The 27,714-nt window shown below is 40.3% G+C and overlaps 1 pseudogene; it reads right to left on the bottom strand.

Moving 5' to 3' along the window:
• Positions 1 to 8,356: 8,356 nt before the first annotated feature.
• The window catches only part of LOC114458755 (ras GTPase-activating protein-binding protein 1 pseudogene), a 31,718-nt pseudogene continuing 12,360 nt past the window's right edge, over positions 8,357 to 27,714 (bottom strand).

Here is a 27,714-nt window from a genome sequence, read left to right as displayed (position 1 = left end):
TCCAATGTGTCAGAGCATCCAATAAAACATTTTCTAGTAAGAAAACTATTCCTATCTTTAGGAATCTCTGAAAGCAAGAAATGCTGACAGTATGTTATATAAAGTCTATAAAACATTCTAGGTGGAATGTCAAAAACTTAGTATTTATGCATTTAAAACAACTGTCTCATGAACAGATTACATTGATTATGCATAAACATTAAAGAAAACATAAATAAAATGCTTAATGAAATGAGGTAATAGTGCTTGTGTCAGTACAGATATTTACAGTAACAGAACCAAGCTCAGGGTAAGTGTTTCACCACTTCAACAAAATGGATGAAAGACGTACGACCCCTTATTCTAACGTAATATCTGAAAGCTATGATTTACACAGATGGCAGTAGAACCCATCTGGTGACTCTCCCACGATGGAACCTGGAAGTAGAACCCGTCTTGTGCCTCGTGCTGGTGTCCATGGACAGTCACATACTGACCAACTTGTAAATAAAAATAAAAAATGATTGTATTTCATATTTCTGACCACCATCTCTGTCGTTTAATGTAGAAAATTAAGTGTTGGACATTTTCTGATATCAGCAAACGCTAATGTTATCTCCCAAGAACAGCATGCTTTTATATCTGCAAACAAAATAGAATTTTGTTAATCTTACATTTCATTTTTTTAATCCCAGTTTGAAACCTAGATTAAGGAGTTTAGCTAACAAACAGTTTTTCCTGTTTTTATTTTTCTCTAGAGTAAAAATCAGAAATGTTAAGTTTTGTTTAACAATCTTTAATATCACTTGTTTAGTTTCATGTTAATTGTAAGATATGTTATAGTCTGTGTGGTTTTTATTACTTTATTAGTTATAGTTAAATGATTAAACGATAGTTAGAATATGAAATTATCCATGATTAACTGTGTGTGTGTCTGTGTGTGTGTGTCTGTGTGTGTGTGTGTGTGTGTGTGTGTGTGTGTGTTTGCAAAACATATCCATTGTCCACCATAGCTGGTTTAAACTAGTTTGGGCCAGTGTGGGGGTATGTGACCCACTGCATGGACATATGAGCTTTTTCTTCCCCAAAGTTTTTGTGTTACCATATATGGTATTAATCCTGCACCCAGAGCGCTGTTGCACAGCCCTCTGGGTGTGGTCTATGTTTTCTATAATAAATACCTAGTTCTGAGGCATCACCGTCAGAGCAATCCAACTTATATCGGACTTTTGTGTCTCTTTTTGTTGGGTTTTTCTCCGAGCTGCAGCTCGCACCTCTCTGCCTCTGGTCGCCTTTTAAGTCAGATAGTGTTTTTCTCCTTGAGTTGTGATTGAGCAACGGTCTTAACGTATTTAGACCTAACATTCACTGGTGCCGAAACCCGGGACCTTACATCTTTTCGTCTGGATCGGCGTGGGCGCAACCGGACCATTAGTAAAACTGCCGGCACCCCCTCCTTTGCAGGGGCGGTCATAGCTTGTTCCAACGCCGACCCGGACGGGGAGTGACGGGTCCCACGAACCAGGGAGAGCACTGACGAGGTGAGAAGCTGCTTTCTTTTCACCATAGTACCCGTGACGTACAACGGGGAGTGAAGACCGTGGTGGGTGACGTAATACTCACACGGCGTGGTAAAGGGACAGAGAGCAGACGGGAGTTGTTGTGTGGTGTTTCTTTGTGTGGTATTTCTTTGTTGTGACAGTGTCTGTAAATCCTGTGCTGAGAGCATGGGTAACGCGCAGCGTAAAGCATTGATGGAAAATAATGATGTGAAATTCATGCAGAGAAAGTATCCCGGTAGTTGTTGCTATCTAGAAGATTGGTACAAAAATTGTGGGTTTGCAGGGAAATTGTTAGATGAAACTGGAATAGAGAAAGTGTCTATCTGGTGTGAAAGAAAAAGAGTGAAGGCATTAAAAAAGTTACGTCCTAAGCAGGCTGAGTTAATAGCAGACCACTTAAGAGTAGTGTGTATCTGGAAAGATGCTATGAGTATTAGGAAAAAACAGATAGAGAAAGGTGAAGAGAGAAGGAAACAGAAAGTGTTAGCAGCAGCTAAAATACAGCCTTGTGATGAGACCGTGTGTGCACCGCGTAGAATTGAGGAGATAGATCAGCAACAGAATGGGGCTGCAGGGGGATCACAGCAGGGGGATGCAGTTGTAGGACAAGAAACAAAGGGACCTGTGACTAGGGCAGCTAAACAAAAGTCAAAACAGATGAAAGAAAGTGTTAACAGTGAGGAGGATGAGCAATATCACATAGCTCAGGCGGGAATAGAGGAAAATCTATATCCAATTTTGCCTATGATTGAGGTGGCTAATCCTCGTTCAGGAGAACTCCTAAACCCACAGGATCCATTACAGGGTGCACATCCCCCACAGCTGTTGTTGTTTCGCCCATGGACGGAGCAGGAGGCATTAGATGTCTGTAGGGGCGTATGTGATGTTGAGAAGGACCCGACTGCTTATGCTGAACAAGTACGTGGGTTGATTGAGACATGGCATTTAAATGGACTGGAGGTGGAAAAGGTTTTAAAACTAACACTTAGACACCGATATCCAGTAGTGGTGGGCGGTTTTACCGGGAGACAAGTTAACCGTCAGCCCCTAGCACATAACTCTAATGAGCTGCGACAGCAGGTTGAAGCACTGATGCAAAGAGTGAGGGCTACTTACACAAAACCCCCAAGCCACGAAGAAATAAGTGCGTGTCGTCAGAAATCAGACGAGACGCCAATGGAATATCGTGCCCGTTTAGAAACGGTTTTTAGGACTAATAGCGGGCTTCCTCATTCTCCGCTGGCGGATAATCCATACCAAATACAGCTAAAAATGTGGTTAATCAGTGGTTTGTTGCCAAACGTGTCAGATTTCATAAAAAGAAACTGTGTCACACACCGCACCCTCACTGTTCCAGAGCTAATGGAATGGGCCGAACATGCTTATGAAGTCACTGAAAGAAAGAAAATAAAAACTGAATCAGCTAATGTTAATGTATTGGCTGAGGCCATGGCTGCAGCCCTAGTGAGCCAACGCTCAGGGTTTAAAAGACAGGGAAAAAAGCCATATCGCACCAGAACGCCTGATGAGGAAAAACAAGCAAAAATAGATCGAGAAAAAAGACAATGTTTCATTTGTCATGAGGAAGGACATATGGCAAGAGACTGCCCAAAAAGAAAGCAAAAAACAGACCATACGTCGTTCGGGCAAACTCCTAGGCAGTGACGCCAGGACTTGCCGGAGGGAAATGTAATCAGTGACTCCGGAACAGATAATGAAACCTCAGAGTGTGACATAGCCTTTTTAGGGCAAGATGAGGATGCTGATCAATATGACAATGATTTACCTGCAGAATATGAACATCCCCCACCTTTAAATCCAAATCATTTTGTTGATTTCTCCATTTATGCAGCTGTAACATTAACACATGACAAATACCCAAAACGTACATTGTTGGTGGGACCAAAACAAACACCAGTCACTTTTCTGTGTGATACAGGAGCTGATGTTTCTGTCCTCCGTGATCAGGTGGAGGGCGTGGTCACTTCCAAAAAGGTTATTGGCATAGTGGGAGTAGGTGGAAAGCCTCAATATGCATGTTGGTCTGAGGAGGTCATTGTGCAAGATGAAGATGGTTCATATTACACACACCCATTTATTTTGACAACTGATTGTCCCTTTAATTTAATGGGAAGAGATCTTCTCAGTAAGTTACAGATCAGTTTAGTGCCAACGGCTAATGGAATAGTGCCAAAGAAATTTTTATCAGATACTAAAGAATCACTTATGGTGTTGCAAAGCCCAGTCATTCCTAATAAATTCTATACATTGGATCCAGTGTCAACAGGCCCTCGGTCAGTGGTTGGGTCTATGGAAGAACTGCGGGCTAAAATAGCTAAAACATTTGTCATTCCCACAGAAGTACAGACACAGTGGCCACTACATGTTACAATGATGTATGTCAGACCTGAAGGACCCCTGCCAGGTCAACCAGACTGGCTAAGGAGACCAGACCTGTCCCCTGAGGGCAGAGCAGCTGCTAAAGCCTGGGAGGAAAAGTTTCTGCGATTGTCACCACAGAAAATAACATTGACAGACGTTTGTTGGTCTCCAGATGGATGGATTATAATCAGAGTGACGTTGCCTCCAGAGCTGACACCAATAAACCCCCCACGGTTTCCACATATATGTTTACAAAAACCGGCACATAAAAAGTGGAAAGATGCAAATGATCTGTTGGCTGCACTTCCTGTCAAGAGTGACCTTTGGAGGAAAGAGGGACACAATGTATTCACATACAGAGGCTCCTTTTGTGGCTTTGTGAAAAAACAAATGTTGAACTGGTGTACTTTGGCGCCCCCTGCTGTGCATTTGGATGCATGACTGTCTCTGTGCACTCTGAAATCAGATGACTTCCCTTCAGTGCCATCATGTCTGTGGGCTACATCAAAAACAGATGTTGGACTTATGACAACCGCAACATTTGTAACCATAGATCCAGCCACATCCCACAGGCCTCGAATTAGACAGTATCCACTCAAATCAGATGCAAAAGAAGGAATAAAGCCTGTTATTAATGATTTACTGACTGCAGGCGTGTTACAGGAACATGACTCAGCTGAATGCAACACCCCCATCTTCCCTGTGAAAAAGCCACAGGGCGGCTGGAGGATGGTACATGATTTAAGAGCAGTAAATCAGGCTGTTAAATCACGAGCTCCAAATGTACCAGACCCACACACATTGTTAAATGAATTACAACCTCATCAAAAATGGTTCACTGTAATTGATTTAAGTAATGCATTTTTCTCCATTCCTCTTCATAGTACAGCTCAGGGATGGTTTGGATTCACATTTGAGAACAAAAAATACTCTTACACTCGCCTTCCACAAGGGTTCTGTGATAGCCCTACGATTTTTACAGCGGAGATTAACAGATGCATCAGCCACCACACGTGGCCAGAGACCACACAGATAATTGTTTATGTTGATGACATTTTATTGGCAAGTCCCACCAAAGCGGAAAATGAAACAGAGGCAATCAGGCTGTTCACACATTTGGCAAAAACAGGAAATAAGGCCTCATTGGAAAAACTACAATTTACACAGGAAAAAGTAACATTCCTTGGTCATAACATTTCAGCTGAAGGGAAAGAACTTACTACATCACGTAGAGAAGCAGTACAAATGGCACCAAAACCGCTTACTGTCAGACAAATGATGGCCTTTTTAGGCCTAGCGAATTATTGCAGGTCGTGGATCGTTGATTATGCTATCATAACTGCCCCATTACAGAACCTAATGTTAGATACACATCAAACTTTAAGTGCACCTTTGCAGTGGACACCTGAAGCGGAAGAAGCATTTACAAAAGTGAAACAAATCATAACAGGAACAGGGGTGATGGCGCTGCCAGATTACAACAAGCCATTTACACAGTCTGTTGACTGTAAGAATGGTTACATGACATCAGTACTACTACAGCAATATGGTGAGAAGCAACGACCAATAGCCTATTACTCTAAACGATTAGATGATGTGGCTAGGGCACTTCCCCATTGCGTTCAGGCGGTTTGCGCCGCAGCCATGGCTGTGCACGCGTCTGCTGAAGTAGTGTTGTTCCATCCTTTGACACTGTTAGTCAGCCATGCAGTTGACATCCTGTTAACACAAACAAAAATGTCATTCTTATCTCCTGCCAGGTTTTTACATCTTACTAACACCTTGTTGTCCCCAGCTAACCTCACTCTAAAGCGCTGTGCTGCTTTTAACCCAGCTACATTGATACCAACAGCTGACGATGGGACACCGCATGACTGTGGACAGTTAGTGTCGGTGACATGCAAGCCACGTCCAGATTTGACAGACATTCCATTGGAAGACGGAGATGTAGTGTTTGTAGATGGCTCCTCCTCCAAAGCACCTGATGGAACAAATCATACTGGTTATGCAGTAGTTACATGCGACACTGTGTTGAAATCAGGCAAATTGGCTGGAAATCAGTCTGCACAGGCAGCTGAAATCGTGGCCTTGACAGAAGCCTGTAGACTTTTCAAAGGCAAGAAAGTCACAATTTACACTGATAGCCAGTATGCTTTTTCCACAGTTCATGTGTTTGCTGCTCAGTGGGCTAGGAGAGGTATGAAGACATCTAGTGGTAAGACTGTACAACATGCCTCCCTGTTAAAAGACCTTCTTGCTTCAGTCCTCTTACCTACATCATTGGCGATATGTAAATGCAAAGCACATACTGGCGCCACTGATGCTGTCTCTCTGGGTAATGCGAAAGCTGATGTTGAAGCTAAAAAAGCTGCTTTTACTGAAGCACTTACTGTTCAGTTGTTGCCTGTTGATGTTGTACCACTTGGCTTGCCAGATGAAGTCCTGATTGATATGCATGCTAATGCTCCTGAAAATGAAAAAACAAAATGGGTTACTGAAGGTGCTGTTAAAAATGACTCTGGAATATATATGTTAAATGACAAGCCGTGTTTGCCTAGATGTTTGTTTGACGTCGTTGCTAGAATGAGCCATGGGTTGACCCATGTCTCAACAGGAGGGATGGTAGACATAGTCAAACAGTCATTTCATATACCACTAGGACTCCAAACCCATTTTAAAAACTTTTGTCGTCAGTGTATCATCTGTTGTCGTCATAACCCTCAGGGTAATGTTAGGCCCCCTCGGGGTAAAACGCCAGCTGGTACATATCCTTTTGAGGTCATTATGATGGATTTCATAACACTGCACACTATTCAGAGGTATACGTATTGTTTGGTTCTGGTGGACTCATTCTCAAAATGGGTCACCATAGTGCCCGCTAAAACAAATGATGCAATGACAGTGGCAAAGGCCCTTTTGACACGTATAATACCTCAACATGGCATCCCACGACAGATTTGGAGCGACAATGGACCCCATTTTGTTAACAGAGTAATACTCCTGCTGACAGAGGCCATGGGCATTGAATTAAAACATCACTGCTCCTACCACCCAGCTAGTGCTGGATTGGTAGAACGCAACAATGGTACCATTAAAAACAGATTAAAAAAGGCTGTAGAACAAACAAACAGGCCCTGGCCAGAGTGTGTTAACCTGGTAGAAATGTACATGCGCATAACACCAAACACACAGGGTTTGACCCCCTTTGAGGTTGTCACAGGACGACCTTTTCACCTACCCCTCACCAGTTCTAAGTGGGTGCAGGATCAGGAGGGAGAGTTGGATCCAATAACAAAATGGATGGTTAAATTATTCACAGATGCTGAAATTGTTAAAGCTAATACACTGCCTAGTCTCTCTTTACCTGTTTCAGATCCCCTGCGTCCTGGTGATTGGGTCCTCATCAAGGTGATTAAGAGAAAGCACTGGTGTACTCCACGGTGGGATGGTCCTTACACAGTTCTGCTAACCACACCAACTGCATTTAAGATAGCTGAAAGGCAGACGTGGATACACCAATCACACGGGAAAAAGGTACAGAAACCCACCACAGCAGGTGCTACGCCCTAGTAAAACACAGAGATGGATCTGTTGTTCCTCCTCCTCCTCGTGGGATCCCAGGAAGTGCTAGCAGGGGCTCTAAGCTCACCTTGGTATGAGTACACAGGTAGATGCCCCAAGGGCCTTAACCTCGTTATGTGCATACCACAAATACCGGACATTTTAAGTGACGTTACAATTCCACTAGAGGCCCTGACTAATAAAGGCTACGAGCCATGGAAACATGGTAAGGACTATGCAAATTATGATTGGTACATGCAAGTCCTGAGGGCAGACCGAATATGGGCTGATCATGGTTGGTCTGAGGTACCCCTACATACAAGCTACACCCCTATTACCTGGCCCATCACATCATCTACACGTACCGTTACAGCGGCATATCTGTCATTGCGAAAAACAATTGTCCAGAAACAAAACATCCTACTCCTAACCGTTAACACCACCGCGGTACCTCCTTCTTGTTTATTTATAGGATTCCGCCCTGACGTACAAGGAATAGATCCCATTTTTTGGATGGATATGTGTATTACACCTCCGGCCACTCCCGTTGTAATTAAACCACGCACGGACATAGTGTTGTCTCCTGAGGCTAAACAGAATATACGAGTTATTAATGCAAAACCTATGTCAACTGAAGAACCTGACTCGTTACTCGCATTACTGTTTGAGCATAACAATCACGTCCATCATCGTCTGCGCGCTAATTCTTGGTACCGTATGGTAGAACTATCTGCACGAACAGTAACTACTGATAGTTGCTATGTTTGCTCACATCTGCCGCATGCTGTAACATCCCCAACTTTGTTGTCTGCGTCCCTTCCAGCCCCTGACTCAAAGAACGTACTAGATTGTTTACAAAATAAGTCCATGACCTCGTGCCCTCCTGTTCTACCAGTGCTAAAGACCCTCGAACCCCTAGGTCAGGCTGCTAAACACCTAAACACGAATGATGTCCCTTGTGGTAATTATACTCACTGCTATCCTTTATGCGTACGATTTATTGGTCCACCAACTAACACCAAAGGTCTACCATCAGTAGACATAAACCATTGTGCTACCGTTCGGAACGTCAGTACGGTTGTCCCCATGTTTGCTAGAGACGGTGTTTGGTTGAAGTGCGGTGACAAAGTTTATCCTTCCCCTCCAATTAATATGTCAGCCGTTTGTGTACCAGTAGCAGTCACAGATGGGTCTTTCATAGTTCATATGACAATGCCTAGTCGTTCTCGTCGTGAGATTATAACCTTCACACCTCATGATGCAATATGGGGCTCCGATGTCCCTCACGAACATAGATATTGGTCAACTAGTCAAAAAGTCGTTCATGCTCTTTTTCCTAACATAGGCGTGGGTAAGAATTCCCTTATGGTAGAGACCCTCCAATACCGCCTTCACATGCTTCTTAATGCTACTTTAGCTGTTAATAACAAAATGAATGCTAGAACAGCGGCCACCGCGCAAATGGCTATTCAGAACCGTATGGCCTTAGATACGATTTTAGCTTCCACAGGTGGTGTGTGTGCTATGGTGGGTGCTACCTGCTGTACATACATACCTAATAACTCCTCGGAGTCCATCGAGGACGCCCTGCAAACACTCCGCAACCTGGAAGGTGCCATGTCAGCTGACGAGTCCAATGTCCATTCATCCGGGTGGGACTGGCTGTTCCAAGGCTCCTGGTTCCAATCTCTGCTACGTCTGGGTCTCCCTCTTCTGGCTGTGCTGCTGGTCGTTGGTCTTGCCTGCTGCTGCATCGTCCCCTGTGTGAAGAAAGGCATAGACAACATGATCATCGGTGCTATGCAGGTCCAGGCTTCCCCAGAGTACCAACTCCATGTTATGGGTCTCTCCCCATCTGCCCCATTGATGGACTAAGACCCTGCCACATTTTCCCATCACCACAGTGAGCGGTAAAGGTTCACTGCTACTGAGGGTCATGTGCTAGTAACCTCTGACCCTCCTCCACCAACTCCAAAAACACACTGAGACCTAAAGCCCCATTTTCGACACCATGGTTTTGGGTCATCATTTGCACATACACTCTGAACTGTCTCCAGATCACCGTGGATCAGAATCGATGTTCGCCCCAGCAGGGGGGGACGGTGGGGAATTTTTCCCGTACTAGCTGTCGGGTTTTCGCCCCACCTCACGGTGGTCATCCCTGTTGTTTTGGTCCTATGATGGCACCGGGTAAACCTGTGAAGACGCCCGTCTGCTTGATGTTTTCCAAACCCACAACAGGGCGGATATGTAAGATATGTTATAGTCTGTGTGGTTTTTATTACTTTATTAGTTATAGTTAAATGATTAAACGATAGTTAGAATATGAAATTATCCATGATTAACTGTGTGTGTGTCTGTGTGTGTGTGTCTGTGTGTGTGTGTGTGTGTGTGTGTGTGTTTGCAAAACATATCCATTGTCCACCATAGCTGGTTTAAACTAGTTTGGGCCAGTGTGGGGGTATGTGACCCACTGCATGGACATATGAGCTTTTTCTTCCCCAAAGTTTTTGTGTTACCATATATGGTATTAATCCTGCACCCAGAGCGCTGTTGCACAGCCCTCTGGGTGTGGTCTATGTTTTCTATAATAAATACCTAGTTCTGAGGCATCACCGTCAGAGCAATCCAACTTATATCGGACTTTTGTGTCTCTTTTTGTTGGGTTTTTCTCCGAGCTGCAGCTCGCACCTCTCTGCCTCTGGTCGCCTTTTAAGTCAGATAGTGTTTTTCTCCTTGAGTTGTGATTGAGCAACGGTCTTAACGTATTTAGACCTAACATTAATGTTTTTATGTATTAACAATAAAGGTTTTTTAGTTTTACTTTAAACTTTAATGCTTATTTTGAGCTAAATAATTCAACTATTTTGTAAAGTCAAAATGTTTCTTTTCCTTCAATATTGTGAGTTCATCTTTTTATTCCTACTGTTGACTTTACGTGGAGAACGATTAAAAACTCACCTTCAGACTTTGAACCTAAAGCCATGTACCCCCTACTCCTCCACACTTAAAAAACATCATAATGTAATGTCATATACAGTTTAGCCCTACAAGGGAATTTTTCACTGAATTTGACCTGTTGAGGAATAATATATAATGGAAAAAAATAACAATAATCTGTTAGCACATAAGAAAACATCTTATTCAGAATTATCACTTGTTTGATTTATCTAATCATTTAGCCTACTGGCATTTTTAGTAATAAACCGATTTCCTCTTTGTTTTAGAAAAATAAGTCGACCAAACACTTGTTATGTAAATTTGTTGTTATGTTGCTGCTGTTTTTTTATCCTGCAATACGAGCCAATGCAACCACATTTTGTTATCTGTACTGTAAAGTTTACGTTTGAATGACAATAAAGAAAGTCTAAGTCTTGATTGAACATATTGCAGTAATACAACATATATAATACAACACCCTGATCAATATGTTGATCAGGGTGTGGTGGACTTCTTATGGCTTGGTATTACTTTTCAAACAAGAAGTCCTGGTTTAATGTGCAGAAAAAGGATAAACCTTGCTAGGGGAAGCGCTCTTTGGGGGATAGTGGTCCACCTGATTTGATACATGCTTGGTCACCGAATATCGCTCTAAACAAATTTCTACGTTCTCTTAGAGTGAGGGTTATTAGAGGTTGCGTGCTCCATTCAATGTTGAATAATATTAGGGGTGCCCAAGAGTCCTGCATAAGTTTATGTGTTCTCCCAGCTTTATATTTTCATAAAGGCGAAGGTTGAGAGACTCCTGCTGATTCAGAAGTTTTCTTAAATTTCTGGAGTAACCAGCGGTCTAGGGTGTAATTCTCCCAAACTCTTCATTTTTCTAAGAGCGGAGGTTGAGAGGTTCTCCGGCTGATTCAGATATGTCTTAAATTTCTGGAGTTAGCAGCTGTTGAGAGAGTTGTGAGTTTATTAGTGCACGGCCGTGCCATTCCTGCCTGATCAGCAGATAGCAGACTGTCAGTACAACCATGGGCAATAATCTAAGTGGAGACTCCGCCAAGACGGAAGTGAAAAGGAGTGTACCTCTTATTAATCAGATGATACCAGTGAAAAAAAGCAATTAATTAACGCTAAAAGGTTGCCAAGCATGGGGGGACAAAAAGAGCTCATTGACCCCGAGAGAGGAGGTGGACTGGCTATCGCCGCTGGTGGGTTAGATGAGGCCTGTATTCTACTTAGACACTATGCAGCGAAACCTTGTGAATGCATGGACGTGAAAATTGAGGCATGAACGTGTGCGGTGCATGAATGACTGAATGATGACACGTTACGTATGCCTGAGAAAACCGCGTTGTGAGTGCGAATGTGCCGTGGACGTGTCATTGAGTGATTGACCGATGAATGGCTGTTTGACTACACATGTTCCTCTGTTTCACCTTCCTTTCCTCCTGGGTTTTGATGCACTAGATCTTCTCCCTGTTTTTGCCAATTATGTAGTGGGGTGTTCAGATCTCACTGCTGCTTGTTAATAGAATTATGGTTTTAGGCCTTGGGCCTTCTAAAAAGTTTACCAGGTTTTAAAGGTTATTTTTCTGGGTGTTTAAAAACACCAAACGATATTTTTAATAAATAATACCACTTTCAGTGGAATGACTCACTTTGACCTTGACTGACCTTACTGTTCATGTTCAGTGTCCATGTTTTTGTTGTTGTATGTGTATACTTGGTGTTGTGTACACTTGTCTATGTCTTCGTCTTAGTTGTTGTTATTGTGTTGTTTTTTCCAATATACAGGTCGCTGGCTGTATACTCAAAGGAGACGAATCAAATCCAACTAAAGAAAAGGGATATTTTAAATTATTCATTTAAGTCTTAATGTTTTCCTCTCTTTCTGTTTCTGAGTGTTTCCAAACAGAAAATGCCAATGGTTTTAAGAATCCAAATGTATTCTTATGTAAAAAAAAAAAAAAAAAGGGAAGGGAGAGGGCCAACGTCCCTCTGATTTTTGATTTATATTTTATCATAGGAAAATAATATACCTCAAAACCCTCCAACCATTTTCTTCTTGTTCCACCAGCACTTAGCGTGCAAGACCATAAAACCCCTTCACTGGGTTTAGAAAAATTAAGTGTTCTCAACATTGGGTTGGTGGCCCAATCTGGGTCGCCTAAGATTTAAAAAGGGCCCTCCTGAAATTCTTGATAATTGATTGATATAAGAGATAGTTTAAAGTTAAGTAACTTCCAAGCATTTAAGGAAGCTCTCCAAACCGTGCTAGGGCTCGTCACTCCTACGAATGGGATAAATACAGAGAGCAAAAGACAATATGATTGTTCGACTCAACTTAACTTTAATCCTGTCTAACCTTAAAGGGCCAATAATCTTGCTTAACTCTGGTTCAGACACAGAATAGGAGACACTTTTGCCACCAAATGACCTTCAAAAATTAAGTAAATTACATCTCAAATAATAATTAAGAGGGAAAATAATGAAATAAATGAACTGACAAATTCAGCTCTATAAAAGAATTAGGCTATGTAATTAGGTGTGGAGAGTTAACATTATTCAGAATAAATAAAGGATAGAATAAGATTTCTCCTTCATAAATAAGAGATAGCAAAAAAATAAAAAAAATAAAACAAACAATTTAAATAAATAAACAACATTATTTATTTATTTGGTTAAACTTATTTAGCTTTCTCACATCTCCATGTCTCCCAATTGTATGTATTCATCTTGAGAAGACATGTAGTCACGCTCCGCACTTCTCCGTCCGACTCGCATGTACTTCTCCGTCCGACTTGCATGTCCTTCTCCGTCTGACTTGCACTTGTAAACAGTGGTTCTCAAATTGTTGCTTCTCACCAGGTATCAGACGTACCACAGTTTGAGAATCACTGCAACTCCAGCTATGCTTCTCCTTGCTCCAGGAAAAGAGAATCGATTTAATACTTCCTGCATTTCTTTCAGCCTCATATTTTCCCACTCACGTGTGAATGAGCTACAGATAACATTGAGCTAGCATGGCTAAAAGCTCACTAACCCACACCTAACCATTGTGTGATTGTGCAGCAGCACCTTTTAGGATCTGAAAAGCTCTCAGATCCTGACCTCTGACCTGTCTCTGCCTTCCTGGAAGCTATAACTGAGCACCAGAGCCTACTAACTATTCATTTAGTTAGTTAACTAACCCCAACAACCCTTTTATTTTATTTTATTTTATTTTATTTTATTTTATTTTATTTTATTTTGTTTTGTTTTGTTTTGTTTTTTTCCCCCCCCTCTTGTCTTCTGTTCAGGTACCAACCGATCCCAAGAGAGGTTGCCAGGTGTGTGGAGACTACCCTTCCTCAGACAACAACCAATCATCTACAACGCCGACCGGAAATGAACGACCGAAGGTGGACCGACACTTTCCGAATTCAACTGACAACCCACACGGCAGGGAAGGTTGCGGAGCGGGCGACATGGATCCAAGCAGACACCAGCTGATGCTGACCGAACAATGAAGGGGGAACCAAAAAGGCCACTGAGATTTTCTTTTTCACGACACACACAAGAAAACGCTCTAGAACAAGGGCCTAGCTTTGTTTATAGGCCACACCAAATGCTTATAGCTAGATGGAGGGTGGACAACCTCACACCTAATTGTAGGAATACAGTCATAAACCCTTCTGCTGATTGAGGAAAACACTCAAGGTTCTTCACTCATGATGCCGCCACTCAAGTGCGGTGATTCTAACCATGGTTCCACTATTCTTCTAGCTATTGGTGACCCCAGTCATCACAGAACTCAGCCAATGAAGACGAGTGATGTCCTTGATGCAAATGATGATTTTTGCTTATCTAGATGGTAATAGAAGATGATTTTTGATGATTCATGCCATTGATAGTAATGATGAAGTTTTTTAAGGTTTATTTCCACATTTTTCTTGATATATCTGTGCCTCACAAAAAAAGAATATATCCAATGTATGACAATAACGATGCTAATGGTTAACCCTGACAGACAGCACAGGTGGAATATAATAATTTTGTTTCTTGATTTGGTCGTTGATGGCGACCAAAAGTGGGGAATGTTATGGTCATTTTTATATTCATCATCATATCGTCAAATGTATGTTCATGTGTACAATTTGTCATGTTTTAATACATGATAACTCCATTACTCTTTACACTTTTGAACATCTGAATCATGTTAGATTAAACAGTACAGATCGTATTGTACTCAGTGCAACACAGTCTCTGCTGAGCCAAAACTCAAACTCACATGCAAATATACACGAACGCACACACTATCAAGGACAGATAAGAGTGGCGCCCAATCTTCCTCATAATATACACGTCTTCATCATCCTCCAACATTTCCACTGTGGGAGCATTTGACTCCCTCCCTTTCTGTCTTTCAGGGTTGGGACCTTTCTCTTATATCTGTATAAAAGCTTAAGCTGAAACTGTTAGACGGAGCGGCTCTCGATCATCGGACGTCCGCCCGGACGGTCACTAATTTTTGTTCCACTTTGTTCCATCTTTGTACTTTTTTTACTTAGTTATATAATAAATCTTTTTTATAAAATCATCAATGCTTCGCCTGGACTCCATCACTCAACCAGAGCAATAAATCATGTCTCCAAATGAGGTCAACCGCAAATTTAGCCGTAACACTGTCATGCCATCCACCAATCAGGAGCCAGCAGAAGGAATATCAGTGTGAATTTCACTGTGACATCATCACATACTGCTGATGACATCATCAGGAGCTGGTCGCACATCAAAGGACTCAGCAGCACATTGAGAATTCTTTAATGAGGGACAACCTTCTGAGAGAGACACAATAACCCACAAACTCCTTGGACTCAGTGAATTTACTTAATCTCTGTCACTCTGACAACAGTTATATTTTTGATCTAATGTTAGAAGTGCATCAGTTCAATGTAAAGAGTCTGGAACAAACATGCTTTGAAGCTCTGAAGGATCACCTCTGTCCAGAAAAATGCATTGGGCTATGGCAGTTTACTAAAGTCTGGTATATTCCCATTTTGTTTCAACTGAAGTATGAGGCCTTTCACTTTATCTGTGAGAATTTTGAGGAGGTTTCACTCTGTGTAGAGTTTTTGCAGCTTGCGGAGCAGGAGCTGGCTGATATCCTGGGTCAGGATGACCTTACTGTGACCCAGGAGAGCACAGTTTATCAAAGTGTTTTAAGATGGATAAACCACATGCCTGAGGAACGACAGGGAGCCATTTCTACTCTGTTACCAAAGGTACGACTGGGGCTGATGGACAAAAGTTACATCACAGACATTGTGCTTAACAATGATGTGGTAAAAACAAACCCTGAGTCCCACCTCTTGGTCTCTGATACCCTTAAAGTCATGTCTCAACCTTCGTTACTCTGCTCTGAGTCTGGGATCAACAACACCTTGTTTTGCCGTCGTTTGCCAAACGCCGTCTTACTGATGTTTAGATTTTTTTCTAAGACCATAGAGGCCTTTGACTACAGAACTAACAGCTGGATCACAGTTCAGACTCATCCCAGTCTGGAGGATTCCATGACTCACTTATGCTTCTACAGCACTGTCTTCCTTGGTAGATGCTTCTATATTGTGGGTGGTGGTTTAAGTTGGACCGACCCCTGTATCAGAGTGTGGAGGTATAACCTAGTCACACACACTTGGCAGGAGATGTCACCAATGCAGGAGTCACGGTACTTAATGAGTGTTACTGTGCTAAAGGGATGCATCTACGCTATGGGAGGCTACAGGGATGATGATGGTACCTTACTCAGAACTGCTGAACGCTACCAGCCCAACATCAACCAGTGGACGTTCATTGCATCAATGAATGAAGAGAGGATCAGGGCCAGCTGCACCACACTGAACAACAAGATTTACATATGTGGAGGATGTATTAATAGAGTACTGAATACTGCTGAGTATTACAACCCAGACACCAACCAGTGGACACTGATCACTCCTATGGGAACACCTCGCTATGACCTTGGGGTCGTTGCATATATGGGCCACATTTTTGCAGTTGGAGGCAGAGATGGGTCCAGATATCAGAGGTCTGCTGAGGCTTATGACCCAGTGACCAACACCTGGTACGATGTCCCTGAAATGGTCCACAGACACAGTTACTTTGACATTGCAGTGATGAACAAGCAGATCTTTGTTGTTTCTTGTAGCACAGGAAACAGAATTGTTGAGTGCTATGACTACACTACAAATACTTGGTCTGTGGTATTTTCTGGCATGAACCACAGCGAGTATGATTGGTTGAAATGCTGTATGATTTCTGGACTTCCCAACATGGCTGAGTACTGTTCCCCTCGTAAACCCATCATACCCAGGACACAGGTCTAAAAAAAAGTCTAAACTAGATACTGAGATGGAGCAAATGTTATTTTCCATGATCCTAACTGGGAGTGTAACCTGCTCTGACCAGGTCTGTGTGTACCAATAAAAGTGTTTAAAGACATTAGAAGAACTAATGTGTGAATAAATGGATCAGTTCATGTCTCAGCTCAGATGGGATGGTTTTAATCAGCCTGAGTTGATGATGATCTAGAAAAAAAATTCAATATTTTAGTGGTGACAACATATAGCAAACGTGTAGATGTACTGAATTTAATTATAATTAATGCAGTGGCTAGCACATATTTATTTTATTTATTAAGACAAAACAATGCAATTATGTGACACAACAAACCATTGAAAAAAATAGAACCTAATTTAACATTTAGAATAATGCACTGTAATACAATATAACACTTACAGGTATAGTGTAATTGTCTCGAGGGAACAATAACAACAATGGTGCAAAATCCAAAAGCATTTGTAATATTAATATTCAATTAAGAGAAAACATGTACAGTAATTGTAAAGGGTGTGTTTAATGTTTATTGTACCTTTTAAATTATTAATAAAAATAAAAATTGGGGGTTGCAATTTGGCGATGCAGCTCATCCATTCCCTTGGACACAATTCTGTTCAGTTATTACCACTGAGAAGGCTTAATACAGGGCAGACAGAAAAAAAAAAAAAAAAAAAAATACAGGGCAGACTGCACAGACAGAAACACACAGTACCAAGGACGGAAGTCAAAAAGCTGACATTTCCAGTGTCTTTGAAGCAGGGATATGCATCAAAGAGTTTCATAGGTCAGTCTTCTTCCTTTGTAATATCTGCATCAATGAAAGCCTGCCTTGCCTTGAACTCAAGGTCCAAAATTTGGGCAAAATCGCCTTGGTTGGGTTTTGTGTTGGGATTCTTGTACATTTTGCTCAATGTTTTGTAGTGACTCACCTGCATCCTCAGACTATAAAATAAGATGGTGAGGCAAAGACGTTTCCACGGAAACACTATTACACTAGCATCAGAGAAGATAAATCATAGTTAGTGGCATGTGTATGAATAAAATATAATGCACAATTATATTAGAAAGTCATTACTTACTTCCCCCACTAGGTTTGACAAAACCAGAAAACAGTAATCATAAAGAGTGTAAGGTACACCTATCAGAGGTCAAACTTCACTTCACCTAAAGTCTAAAAAACAATAACAGTTTGAGTAGAGCAGTGTTTTCTTAATGGACTTTCAGATTTTTTTTAGGAATGGTCAATTACCTATTTCATTTGATCAGCTTAATGTTTTACTTATTGTTAGGAAATTCTAAAAATGTGTTTGATATTGATTATGTGGAAAATGACTGTGTCAGCTGATTTAAGTGGAGACGCTTTTCCTGGGGAAAATAATGAAATAATTTGTAAACACATAAGCAAAATAACAGGAAAACACAGGTCATTATCCAACATTGTGTGCATTACAATGTACTCTGGCACATGAGACAGAGGCAAATATAATATCAGTACAGGTTTAAACTTTTTTAGATGTACACAAATCAGAACTATGACAGAATTGTTCCCACTTTTAGCACAAACCTCCATTTAAACTGTCCTCACTGAGGTCATCATTGCTCTCAATAATTATGGTTGAACTGCTTGTGTCACCACTTCTGTCACCATCAGTGTCATTGTCTGTGTTGTTTGAGCAGAAGAAACTCTTCTTTAACACCCATCGTTGTGGCGTGGAGCCCTGCCTCTTCCTCAGGGACCTCATATTTTGGAGTCACTTGTACATTTTGATGTAGATGGTCAACTATGGCTAAATATTATTAACAATAATAACAATAATAAGTGTTTTTTCTTGTTGCTGTCCCACCCAAAGTTTAGGTTATTAAAAGAAAAAAAGTTCGGCACTTGTTCCACGGCACTTAAGCAAGGCATTTTTTGCATACAGGGACAGACAACATCCAGCTAACAGTGTGCAACATTAATGTGATCAAAGCTACCAATACAGACGCTAACTTTGCCTAATAATCACCAAATATTAATGAAAAACATGACTTACCCTCCAACACTGACAGTACGGTGTTGTCAAAATCTTCCATGCTGACAGAGTTTCTCCTGCTCGCTGAAGCCTTAACACGTAGTACCTGGTAAAGACCCACAGAGTGAGCTAGCTAGCTAAAGTTCACATTGGCTAACGTTAGCTAGCTTGTTTAGCAGCCCCCGTGGAGAACATGTGACAAAGTACATTTATTTGTTAATATTTCCTATCAACCAACTGTCCATCATTTATCTGGGGACATGTCTCATGTTGTAGGTGTTTATCACAGATGTTGATGATGACAGAGGCAGGGGGCTCCCACTTAAAACACTGTGGCCCAAGGCAGTGCTACTTTTACCTCAGGCACAGTGGGTGATATGGGGAAAAAAATATCACCATTTATTTTTTGTAAAAACACGATCAAAATACAATTTTTTTCATTAAAATCATTTAAACTATTTTAAAGTTATTTACCAATAAAACGAACCAATTCACCTACTTAAAATCATCACCCTAAATGGAAAAAAAAAAAGGAATAAAAGATCATTTAAGACAAGGTCATTTTCAAATATTTTTTTTAAATTGTATGTAAGCAATTTATCAAACTGGTTCCAAGTACAATGAACATCAAACAAAAGATCTGACATGTTCTTATAGTCACACAGTCTTTTAACTATAGTGTTGTTTACATGGGTTTTTTCCGGGTACTCCGGCTTCCTCCCACAATCCAAAAACATGACTATAAGATTGAATGGAGTCTCTAAATTGCCCATAGTAGTGAATGAGAGTGAATGGTTGTCTGTCTGTGTTGCCCTGTGATGGACTGGTGCCCTGTCCAGGGTGTACCCCCACCCAGCGCCCAATGATAGCCAGAGATTGGCACCGGCAGACCCCCGTGACCCTGTCAAACAGGAATAAGTGGGTCTGAAATGAATGAACTATAGTGTAGCATTAGCATTAGCATCACTTGTTACATACCAAGGCATCATATCAGTCTAGTGATTTCTATTTGTTATTGAGGTAACACACATATTAATAAAATCCTACTTTAAGCAGTGTTTGAACACCTCATTTTACACAGTTTAGACCAGGGGTCCCCAATCCTGGTCCTCAAGGGCCACTATCCAGCATGTTTTAGATGTTTCCCTCTTCCAACACACCTGATTCAAATGATTAACTCATCATCAAGCTCTGCAGAAGCCTGATAACAATCCTGTTCATTTCAATCAGGTGTGTTGGAAGAGGGAAACATCTAAAACATGCTGGATAGTGGCCCTTGAGGACCAGGATTGGGGACCCCTGGTTTAGACAATCATATCCTTTACAAGATAAAACGTTACTGCTTTGGTTACATTAGGCCTGTGTGATATGGACCAATATTCATATTTCTATATTTTTCCTCAAAATGGCAATATGTGATATAAACCATTTATTTTTTCATCAATAGTTTAGTTTTTTAGACAAGTCAATTAACACTATAACACACACACACACACACACACACACACACACACACACACACACACACACACACACACACACACACACACACACACACACACACACACACACACACACACACACACACAATTATTTAAATATTTTTAATTTAAGATGGGTTAGGATCTTTTTTTTAAGGAATTACTAAAAACTTTTTCTTGTTGATCATACGTTGATAGTTTTGAAATGACAGATAGAATAACTTTTGGATATCATACTTATAGATTTCATACTGTTTTCTTTCTCTTGATGAATAGAGTTAATTGACTTTATTTTTTTTGTAACACTCCCCAACACTTTACAGTTGTAGCTTGAATAAAAGTCATATTTTTGAGTTAAAAGGTAAATGAACAAATGATCTTAATAACGGACATGGATAACATTATTTCATATATTGAGGAATCATATATACTGTATAGACCCTGGCCCAGAATGCAGAACAGTGGCTGATCACCTGAGGTTATAAAAACAACCTCACCACCTAAAACGTCTAATCAAAGGTGGGGGGGCTGAACTGTACATGGTACGTGGTCTATAGATTTAACTAGGACTCTTTAGAGAGATAATAGACATAAATACAATCACAAATCTGTTCCCTTGTAATGTATATAAATATTAGTAGAGGCATAAATTAACATAACACCTGGTTACATTTCTGTTTTGTTCTAATTACTGTTTTATTCTAATGATTTGATTTACTTTTCAGTTCTTTGGGTTATTTTCTTACTTTTTTATTCACTTACTTCTTTAATAATCTCTGTCAGTTTGAATATTATGTTACAACTGTGTAAAATATTGTCATTTACCTCTATTTATGTTCTAAAAATCTCACAACTAAAACCCTTATGTGTATTTATATCCTCAGATAGATAAATAAATATTTAGACATGGATAGAAATTATAACTTGAAATATTTAAAAAAAATCATAATCAACCTTTGAAATGTATATAAATGTTGTAGTTTTTTGTTCACAGGATACAGACATCACCAGCTGAGAACAGAAACCATTGTACCAAGTATTTGATTTAGTCTAGGACATGTGTAACAAACAGAGTAGCCACACCAAACGCCATATTTGAACCTATATTTATCCCTTTTTTTTTGCCATATTTTTGCTCCTTTTAATGCATTTTTGCTACATTACTCCCTTTCCTGCCACTTCTCCATCAAATTTCAATGCCTTTTCTGCACATTTTTTCAACTTTCAAGACATTTTCGGCACATATAAACCCTTGTCACCACTTACTTATGTTGACCAATTATTGTCACGTTTATCATCTTTTCACCATATTTCATGCTTATTTTGGCCAATTTAACCTCATTCACGATTTTTCATGCCCATTATTTGCCACTTCAAACTAATTGTTCCTAATTTTTAAATTACATTACCCCTAATTTGCGAATATTAATAATTTTTTGTGAATTTTAAAATCTCTTTTCAGCATATTTTCCACAGTTTTTGGTCACTTTTAACCCATTTTATTTCTGATTAAAAAAATGATTTACATCTTTAAGATGACTACAAACTACGGCGCAAATAATAACAAACAACCTGGATAACAGTGGATATTATTAAGATAAATAAATGTGGTTATCACAGATTCATAGAACAATGGACCATCATTTTACTGACTTTATCGATGCTCCCCAAACATCTCTCCCCTTTATTTCCCCTCATAGATGGTCCTGTCTCCACATGACTGTTCTTCAATGTTCATGCCTGTGATCAACCACCTTCAGGTACAGTGGGGGTCCCCGGTCTCTGGAACCTTTATTTTTGAGGGTCATTGGCTGAAAAGTTTGAGAACTTTTCTTTCTAACATTGTAGATGTAGATCATTAGGTTGCGGTTGATCTGCATTAAAACATCTACTGACGTCTGTAATAAAGTTCACTGAATACAAACCTGTGGATAATATAAAGGAGGAGATGATAATTTAAATAAATCCACTTTTAAGGCTCGATTATTGTTTTATATTGTTATACAGTTACAGTTCAATCTGTAGATCACACATCTTTGAAGGTATGATGGTGCAGTGAGGTGTGACACAGCTCTTGGAAACGATGGGTCGGGGGTTCGCGTCCCGCTACAGTTTTTGGTTATGACATTTATTAGGACGTTGAGATGACTCTACCGACAATATTACATTAAAAATCAATATAAATTATGTGATATGAAGCAGCATTTACTGTCTTTATATCCAGTGTAACAGGAGGACTCTCTATGCAGACATCCTATGCTGCTGACACGTCTCCTCAGACACATTTTATTATTACATTATTCACCGCTCGTCACGTCACTGAAGCAATAAAGTGATGAAGTGACCAAAATGTGTGACTAATTACGGGTGATTTAAGCCACTATAGTCACTAAAGACTGAACACACCTTTAGAACAGGCTCATATTCCTCAAACACCGACTTATTTCACCCATTAGGGTGAATAAATCACTCTGTTCCGTTTGGTTGTCATGGCAGTTTGAGTAATCTCTGATCCAATGATGATGGCTTTTTATCGCGCGCGTGCACGTCAGTAACCCAAGGTTTACATACTCAGGGTTGATTAACCAATTTCATACCAGCTGTAATGGAATCAGATAAACAGAGTTTCCCATCATGGGGTATGTTGACCCAGAGTCTATGGATAGACTCAGAGTTTGTTAACCCTCCTTTATGGAACACACCTCTGCTGAACAGCACACAGAGCTGTGTTTAACACTGACATGTGTCCCCTACTATTATTATTATTATTATTATTATGATTATTATTAAAGTGTCCAAGTCCTTTAACTTTGTCCACCTTTGGTGGTGCAGAGATTGTTGTTTTGACAGGTACTTGGTTGATAAAAGATATGAAAATAGTTTGTTGGTGTTTGTGAATTATTTGCTCTTTAATCCGGAAAATAAACAGGGAATTGTGAATACAAAAAAAATACTATTAAAATGTCCAGTAAAACTGAATACAGAAAACCCATTCACAAGAGCCCCAGGAGTGGTCGAAAAACTGTTTGCTTCTCCCTGATTGACCACACCTGTGCAATCACCATGGCAACATAAATAACCTGCATGACCCGCCCATCTACGGGTTAGGTAGATGCTAAACATATTATACTGAGGTAGCTCAGAAATAAATCATGGCTCCTACAATTATTATTGTTTGGATCTTTAATTCAACCCTCTGAAAAGGGTTGCCAGGCAATGTTACGATTTGTTAGTTTTTATTCAGACTTCATTGACCACAGACCACAGTTCAAGTAGTTTTCAACCAATATTTTAATCTTTTGATCGATTGGAGTTCAGAGTGATGCAAACGTCCAGATACAGAGTGGGTGGGGCTTAAGGAGGGGGCGTAGTCTCACTGCCAGGGGGCAGAGAAACGCTCACTAGGCCACCACCCCACAAACAGAGCCAAGGTTGGGTTTGTTGATTCCGCCCCCTTGGGATGAGGGGCCTCTGACTCCGCCCCCTCTGGGTGCTCCAGGGCGAGGACGAGCATCTCTGCGCTCAACTTCACGTGGCGAACGCGTCTTTTTCTTCTGGACATTCAGACGCACGTTGTCAAACAACTCAATAGGTCTGCTGCTGAGGATCTTCTGGACCGGCTCAGAATCATTAAACACCACGAAACCAAAGTTTGGATGTTTTTCTCTGCTGAAGATCTTGAAATCCAACACTGAGCCGAACTGTTCAAAGAACTCCATCAGTTCGGGCTTTTCCACGTCGTGAGGAATATTTCCTACGAACAGCTGATGAGAGTCAGGATAACGAACCATCCTTCGACCTTCAGACTCTCTGCCCTCAACTTCACGCGGCGAACGCGTCTTTTTCTCCTGGACATTCAGACGCACGTTGTCAAACAACTCAATAGGTCTGCTGCTGAGGATCTTCTGGACTGGCTCAGAATTGTTAAACACCACGAAACCAAAGTTTGGATGTTTTTCTCTGCTAATGATCTTGAAATCGAGGACTGAGCCGAACTGTTCAAAGAACTCCATCAGTTCGGTCTTTTCCACGTCGTGAGGAATATTTCCTACGAACAGCTGATGAGCGTCAGGAAAACGAACCATCCTTCGACCCTTAGGTCTCTGTGTGGAGCTCTGAGACTCGCACTTTACCTCCACTCTGGGCTGTGTTGTGGGCGGGACTTTAACCTTGTGGGGGGGGATTCTTGACACTGGGACGGCTCCACAGGGTGGGAGGTACTTACTGGTAACGTACGCCCAGGAGAACGACCTGTTATTCTCAGGGGCGGGCTCCGGGAGGTCTGAGGAGCTTTTTTCTGTTATGTCCTCCAGCTCCTCCACGTCGTCCTCAGACTCTTCAGGAGGTTCAGAGTCCGAGTCCTGAAAGACCTCATCCTGGTACATGAAGACATCGTTGTGGATATAGAATTTGTCAGCGGTGGTTCCCTCCGGAGCCAGGACGAAGGTCTGCGCAAACCTCCTCATGGGCTGCATGTTGTTAGACAGCTCCCCCATCACCTGCACCACCACGCCCTCGTTCAGCATGGAGTGGGCGTCCATGTGACAAATCTCAGTGTGACAGTCCTTGAAACTCAGCTCCATCACCCGCTTCTGGATCTCCAAATTTCCGTAAACAGCCCCTGCTGGTTTGCCTTTGGAGTCCAAACCTCCATGAACGTACGTCGAGTCCTTCCCATAGAACCTGTGCAGGTTCTCGGGCTCCTTGTTCAGTACGGTGTAATACTGTCGGACAAACACTCGCGCGACCACCTGGGCATTTGGCTTCTCCATCACAATTTCTTTGATCAGCTGAAGTCAACGGGCTGTGCGTTCTTGACGATGGTCCAAAGTATACAGTCCAAATATTTAGCACAGTGCCCGTAGTTCCACAGTAAGGCTTTGATGTTTACCCGTGGAACTTTTAAAACTTAGTAACCTTTTCACTGCTTTTGAGGCTTTGATGTCTACCCGTAGGACTTTTAGAACATGGCACTATCATCTTTTCAGTTACCAGGACTACCTGTCAACAGAGGTCTTCTAACTTATTTTGACTTACCATGACTACCTGTCAACATCAGTTCTTTCCATTTTAACTCAGATTAATAATTCATATTGTGAAATATTAATTGTGTAGACCTATTAATTTTAATAAAGTGACCTCGTACTGAACAATTATTATTATTATTATTATTATTATTATTATTTATTAATAGTATTATTACTACACTGCTATCATGTTACATGATCAATCACCTTATCAATCCATCACTATACAAGCAGCTCCAGGTCAATGGGCTCCTTTGGGTGCTTTACTACTGTAGATTTAATACTGCAAAACCATCAGATTGAAGGGCTTCTTAAATATGAATTATAGTTCCATTGGTGTTCACAGGTGTATGATTGATACATGCTGTCTTGGTGCATTGGTTAATATTTATCATGCAGTACTGAGGGGGTGTGCACTAGTGCATGATAGATCTACTTTTCTATGGCCTTCCTTTGTAAATGAGAACCTGTCATTATCACAGCCCCCAATGACCCTACTTACCTATTCTACACATATACTGGGAGTCAATGCTATTGGTTTTTTTTACAGGTCATGATTTAAAACACAACTGCTTTAGACCATAATCAGTATATAATAAGAAAAAGTAGATATAGTGTAAATGACCTTTTTCTTTAACAATAGGGCTGGGCGATTTGGACCAAAACTCATATCTTGATGTTTTTTCCTCAAAAGGACATTATACGATATATATTTCAATATTCTAAAGTCAAAGTCTGACCAGAAAGACAATTCTGTGTTAAATTTGCTGATGAAAAATTCCACACAGGCACATTTGTTAACAAACAGCTGCACAATATGTGCTACTTTGGGCTTTTTCCTCCTCTAAGGGACAGCACGTGTGAGTGAGTTCTGTAGTGTGGCTTGTTTGGAGGAAGGTCTTTGTTAGGACACATTCAGTGATCAACAACAACTCCTAAAACGAGTATTTTAATACAAAATAACCTATAAAAATATATATATATATCTCAGCAATATGGATACATTGTAAAGAAGAACACTTTAATTGTACTCTATGAATAATATTAAATACTTGTTTGATGTGATTTTTACTGTGACTGAATAAATAAAAAGAAGTTAAAAAATATGGATATATATGGATATAGGCAATATTGTTTTTTTCTATATCGCCAAAAAAGAAACTCAGTATATGTTGAATCACGATATATTGTCCAGCTCTATGTAACAATCACATTTATTGTCATTAACAATAAAATAAGGAGGCACTTTTACTTTACAGCCATGGGTTTGACACCCCTCTGTGTAGAGTTTGCATGTTCTCCTCATACCTGTGCAGTATTTCTCTATTGGTACTGTAGCTTCTTCACATAGCTCAAAAACATGTACTGTATGAAATCTACAACACCTGTTTTTACTACATTTTACACTTTTTTAAATATTTATGGCAGGGCCGCTTTTAGACCCCAGACCATACATTTGACACTGGTGGTTTAAAGTGTAATACCATAATGCTATTTTGAATGTTGCCGTTGCACTTTAATATTTCAATAAAAGCATTCTTACAATAGTTAAAGAAAAATGTTGTTATAATAATTGTAAAGCACTTATAATGTTTGAAAAGTGCTGTTATGATGTTTGAAAAGTGTTGTGATGTTTTAAGAAAAGCACTGTTATAATATTTGAATAGCCTTCATTTTCCATTATGTACATATATGTACAGTAGGTTACACTGTTTGTTCAAAACATATTTTAAAACCAAGACCTGTTCAGATGTGAACTTTAGTAAATAAATGTTTATTCTTCTGTTTTCCAGTTGTGTGATTTGTGATAAATCTATATTATCTGGTCATATTTATCAAATGAAATAAGCATAATTTACGTAATTATGAGTAATACAACTTGATACAATTGATTACATTTTAAGTGTCAAAAAGATTCAAATCTACATATATTTTTCATAGCAGTAAATATTACAAATATATACTGTGTGTGTGTGTGTGTAGTTTTTCTGGGTAGCTTTCAGATCCTCCTTTATGTCCTTCTCCATGCAGGCAGACACAGTTAGGTGTTATTTTGGACCCCGGCTCCTAAAAATAACCGGTAAACAGTAAATATTACAAATATAAAATGTACTTCATATTTTCATGTTGGTGATATTTCTGTTTATGGAAAAACTTAATTAATTTTACTTCATTTGTTTGAGTAAATACAACATCAAAATTATATAAAACAAACATTAACTTAATAACTTCATTAATTTCAAGTTAAGTACATTTTACTTGATAGTGGCATTAAGTTTAACTTAATATTACTGAAATAAAGTGTATTTTTCAGTGTGGGAGAATAGAGCCCACGTCATGTGTGGTGTGGTGGGCATACCTGTCAAGTTTTGAATTTGAAAATAAGGGA

Source organism: Gouania willdenowi, unplaced genomic scaffold, assembly GCF_900634775.1.
Source record: "Gouania willdenowi unplaced genomic scaffold, fGouWil2.1 scaffold_175_arrow_ctg1, whole genome shotgun sequence".
Taxonomy (NCBI): domain Eukaryota; kingdom Metazoa; phylum Chordata; class Actinopteri; order Blenniiformes; family Gobiesocidae; genus Gouania; species Gouania willdenowi.
Note: the sequence above shows the minus strand (reverse complement) of the source record. Positions and strands in the feature narration are given on the sequence as shown.